A 5,702-nucleotide genomic window follows, 5' to 3' on the forward strand; every position below is an offset into this window, starting at 1 on the left:
TATTGTCGCCGTTGATTTTTCTTTAGAATCATCATTTAGTCGACCAAGTACTCCAATTCAAATTTTTGATAATCCATTTTTTGAACCCAATCTCACAATTGAGAATCCGGAGGATATTCAAGGACAATTCAGAGATCCTGAACCACTAATATTTCCTTCGGAACCACAAATTATTCATCCAGAGATTGTCAAGGAAGAAACCATTAAATCATAATCCTCTAGTGATTCAGATTCAACAAATTCAATCATGAAAAATCAGGAACCTCTAAGTATGGAAGACCGAATGAGAGCTACACGCACTGGCCAAGGTCACGCCATTACTCAACCAGACATTAATGCGCCAGATTATGAAATCAAAGGACAAATCCTACACATTGTAACTAATCAATGCCAATTTAGTGGTATGCCAAAAGAAGATCCAAATGAACATCTTCGAACCTTTAATAGGATTTGTACTCTATTCAAAATCAAAGAAGTTGAGGATGAACAGATCTATCTCATGTTATTTCCCTGGACTTTAAAGGGAGAAGCCAAAGATTGGTTAGAATCGTTACCTGAAGGAGCGATTGACACATGGAATGTCTTAGTTGAGAAATTTCTTAAAAGATTCTTTCCGACATCTAAAGCCGTGAGACTTCAAGGAGAAATTGTTACGTTCGCGCAAAAGCCAAATGAAACTCTATATGAGGCGTGGACAAGATTCAGAAACTTGTTGAAAGGATGTCCTCAACATGGTTTAGACACTTATCAAATAGTGCAAATATTCTACCAAGGATGCGATGTTGCTACACGAAAAGACATCGACACAGCAGCGGGTGAAATGTCCCGTTCTTATTGATTAAAAACGTTCCATATTAATTGATTTCGTTACGAGGTTTTGACCTCTATATGAGACGTTTTTCAAAGACTGCATTCATTTTAAAACAAACCATAACCTTTATTTCATCAATAAAGGTTTAAAAAGCTTTACGTAGATTATCAAGTAATGATAATCTAAAATATCCTGTTTACACACGACCATTACATAATGGTTTACAATACAAATATGTTACAACAAAATAAGTTTCTTGAATGCAGTTTTTACACAATATCATACAAGCATGGACTCCAAATCTCTTCCTTATTTAAGTATGCAATAGCGGAAGCTCTTAATAATCACCTGAGAATAAACATGCTTAAAACGTCAACAAAAATGTTGGTGAGTTATAGGTTTAACCTATATATATCAAATCATAATAATAGACCACAAGATTTCATATTTCAATACACATCCCATACATAGAGATAAAAATCATTCATATGGTGAACACCTGGTAACCGACATTAACAAGATGCATATATAAGAATATCCCCATCATTCCGGGACACCCTTCGGATATGATATAAATTTCGAAGTACTAAAGCATCCGGTACTTTGGATGGGGTTTGTTAGGCCCAATAGATCTATCTTTAGGATTCGCGTCAATTAGGGTGTCTGTTCCCTAATTCTTAGATTACCAGACTTAATAAAAGGGGCATATTCGATTTCGATAATTCAACCATAGAATTTAGTTTCACGTACTTGTGTCTATTTTGTAAATCATTTATAAAACCTGCATGTATTCTCATCCCAAAAATATTAGATTTTAAAAGTGGGACTATAACTCACTTTCACAGAATTTTACTTCGTCGGGAAGTAAGACTTGGCCACTGGTTGATTCACGAACCTATAATAATATATACATATATATCAAAGTATGTTCAAAATATATTTACAACACTTTTAATATATTTTGATGTTTTAAGTTTATTAAGTCAGCTGTCCTCGTTAGTAACCTACAACTAGTTGTCCACAGTTAGATGTACAGAAATAAATCGATAAATATTATCTTGAATCAATCCACGACCCAGTGTATACGTATCTCAGTATTGATCACAACTCAAACTATATATATTTTGGAATCAACCTCAACCCTGTATAGCTAACTCCAACATTCACATATAGAGTGTCTATGGTTGTTCCGAAATATATATAGATGTGTTGACATGATAGGTCGAAACATTGTATACGTGTCTATGGTATCTCAAGATTACATAATATACAATACAAGTTGATTAAGTTATGGTTGGAATAGATTTGTTACCAATTTTCACGTAGCTAAAATGGGAAAAATTATCCAATCTTGTTTTACCCATAACTTCTTCATTTTAAATCCGTTTTGAGTGAATCAAATTTCTATGGTTTCATATTGAACTCTATTTTATGAATCTAAACATAAAAAGTATAGGTTTATAGTCGGAAGAATAAGTTACAAGTCATTTTTGTAAAGGTAGTCATTTCAGTCGAAAGAACGACGTCTAGATGACCCTTTTAGAAAACATACTTCCACTTTGAGTTTAACCATAAATTTTGGATATAGTTTCATGTTCATAATAAAAATCATTTTCTCAGAATAACAACTTTTAAATCAAAGTTTATCATAGTTTTTAATTAACTAACCCAAAACAGCCCGCGGTGTTACTACGACGGCGTAAATCCGGTTTTACGGTGTTTTTCGTGTTTCCAGGTTTTAAATCATTAAGTTAGCATATCATATAGATATAGAACATGTGTTTAGTTGATTTTAAAAGTCAAGTTAGAAGGATTAACTTTTGTTTGCGAACAAGTTTAGAATTAACTAAACTATGTTCTAGTGATTACAAGTTTAAACCTTCGAATAAGATAGCTTTATATGTATGAATCGAATGATGTTATGAACATCATTACTACCTTAAGTTCCTTGGATAAACCTACTGGAAAAGAGAAAAATGGATCTAGCTTCAATGGATCCTTGGATGGCTCGAAGTTCTTGAAGCAGAATCATGACACGAAAACAAGTTCAAGTAAGATCATCACTTGAAATAAGATTGTTATAGTTATAGAAATTGAACCAAAGTTTGAATATGATTATTACCTTGTATTAGAATGATAACCTACTGCAAGAAACAAAGATTTCTTGAGGTTGGATGATCACCTTACAAGATTGGAAGTGAGCTAGCAAACTTGAAAGTATTCTCGATTTTATGAAACTAGAACTTTTGGAATTTATGAAGAACACTTAGAACTTGAAGATAGAATTTGAGAGAGATCAATTAGATGAAGAAAATTGAAGAATGAAAGTGTTTGTAGGTGTTTTTGGTCGTTGGTGTATGGATTAGATATAAAGGATATGTAATTTTGTTTTCATGTAAATAAGTCATGAATGATTACTCATATTTTTGTAATTTTATGAGATATTTCATGCTAGTTGCCAAATGATGGTTCCCACATGTGTTAGGTGACTCACATGGTCTGCTAAGAGCTGATCATTGGAGTGTATATACCAATAGTACATACATCTAAAAGCTGTGTATTGTACGAGTACGAATACAGGTGCATACGAGTAGAATTGTTGATGAAACTGAACGAGGATGTAATTGTAAGCATTTTTGTTAAGTAGAAGTATTTTGATAAGTGTCTTGAAGTCTTTCAAAAGTGTATGAATACATATTAAAACACTACATGTATATACATTTTAACTGAGTCGTTAAGTCATCGTTAGTCGTTACATGTAAATGTTGTTTTGAAACCTTTAGGTTAACGATCTTGTTAAATGTTGTTAACCCAATGTTTATAATATCAAAAGAGATTTTAAATTATTATATTATCATGATATTATGATGTACGAATATCTCTTAATATGATTTATATACATTAAATGTCGTTACAACGATAATCGTTACATATATGTCTCGTTTCAAAATCATTAAGTTAGTAGTCTTGTTTTTACATATGTAGTTCATTGTTAATATACTTAATGATATGTTTACTTATCATAATATCATGTTAACTATATATATAACCATATATATGTCATCATATAGTTTTTACAAGTTTTAACGTTCGTGAATCACCGGTCAACTTGGGTGGTCAATTGTCTATATGAAACCTATTTCAATTAATCAAGTCTTAACAAGTTTGATTGCTTAACATGTTGGAAATATTTAATCATGTAAATATCAATCTCAATTAATATATATAAACATGGAAAAGTTCAGGTCACTACAGCGGGTGGTTCCATTATGAAGAAAACCGCAACTGAAGCTCACAAAATTATTGATAACACAGCCTCCCACTGTAACGACCCAGAAATTTCCGACCAAATTTAAACCTTAAACTCTATATGTTTCCGACACGATAAGCAAAAACCCTAATGTTGAGTCTAGAAAGTCTGAAATCTATATTCGAATAATCAATTACCCTTTGACTATGCTCGACGATTCACGAACATTTATGGGTACATAAATATGACTTCTAGGTATCATCATTATTAAATGAACATTGTAATATATATATAAATTGTATAAATAATAAATACTCAACAAAAGTAATTATAACTATTAAGTACTACACAAATATATATATATAGGATTACATATATAAATACATAAAGAAATTTGTGAATATACAGATTTCATTAAAAACAACCATTTATAAAAATAGATACTGTTATAAATCTGTATTATTAATTGAATTAATAGATAATAAAAATAATTATACGAACGTTTATATACATAAAGAGTATCAGATTCAATTTCACATCGTTATCATGCCAGCAATGATTTTGTTTTTATCTAACAAGTTGTTAAACATCAACAATTAGTTTATCAATCAGATATTTTTTTTTAATTGTTTCCTGTATCTGATTGGAATACTGCCAACCTCTAAACATTTTGAGAACTCGATCACAGTCATTATAAAAGACTCCATATAACTTACATTATCAACTATCATTAACATACATATACAAGATAGAGGGAACTCGTGTATCATTCCCGTCTCAACCGTGTTTCTGTTTTCTTGATCAACAACTAAGCTCGATCCCAACACACAAAAACCTACTATCCATTGTTTACTTGCTACTCGTGTTCGTGTTTCTACTCATGCTTGTCGATCATTTTCTTTAAATCACCATTTGGAATCACCTCACACAACCGTAAACAATCAAAATCTCCACCACCTATGGCCATCACAGCCCACTCGATTACCATGGTTACGTCACCACCATCTTTATGTTATATTCAAACCACAACCGACACCACCTTAAACCCTTCACCTTTGACCACCTACAACCACCACCACAACCACCATGATTCACCCACACCACCTCAAGACACCTTACAACCATCACCATGTACAAACTGTCACCACCACCTTCGCATTTTTATTCTTCTTCCTTCTTTCTCGTAACCACAAACAATCACCACACCTCACCACCGTCATATTCTCTTCCTTTTTGTTGCAGCACTTTTCGATTGTAAACCACACATAAACCAAAAACTATTTGATTGTTACTATATTTCATTGCTACAGCCTAGTAACCGAAGAAACTTCATGATGAATCACCAATTAAATCATGAAGTCACTGCTGTTACAATTAGAAGATTGAGACTCATCTTTTACGTTATTTATATATATATATACAATAATGGTTATGATGAAACACGATGATAATGATGTTGATGTAACAAGTAGGACCGTTATACCTGTCATGCTTATAATGCGTACCCTAGGTGTTTCCCACAACAAACAATTTGAAACTTGTGGGGGCTGCAAGTTGTATAACTTTATCCAATTAAAGAACCACCACCGACGGTCCTCGTTCTTTTCCTTCTATTAAACATACGCTATCCAACTAGTGGGT

General features: G+C 32.3%; 1 non-coding gene across 1 annotated transcript; it reads right to left on the reverse strand.

The window, feature by feature from the left end:
• Positions 1-631: 631 nt before the first annotated feature.
• Positions 632-738, reverse strand: LOC139895144 (small nucleolar RNA R71). Its single transcript, XR_011775608.1, has one exon. It is a non-coding gene; the product is annotated as a small nucleolar RNA R71 (small nucleolar RNA).
• Positions 739-5,702: the final 4,964 nt, after the last annotated feature.

The sequence above is a fragment of the Rutidosis leptorrhynchoides genome, chromosome 2 (assembly GCF_046630445.1).
Source record: "Rutidosis leptorrhynchoides isolate AG116_Rl617_1_P2 chromosome 2, CSIRO_AGI_Rlap_v1, whole genome shotgun sequence".
In the NCBI taxonomy this organism is placed as follows: Eukaryota; Viridiplantae; Streptophyta; class Magnoliopsida; order Asterales; family Asteraceae; genus Rutidosis; species Rutidosis leptorrhynchoides.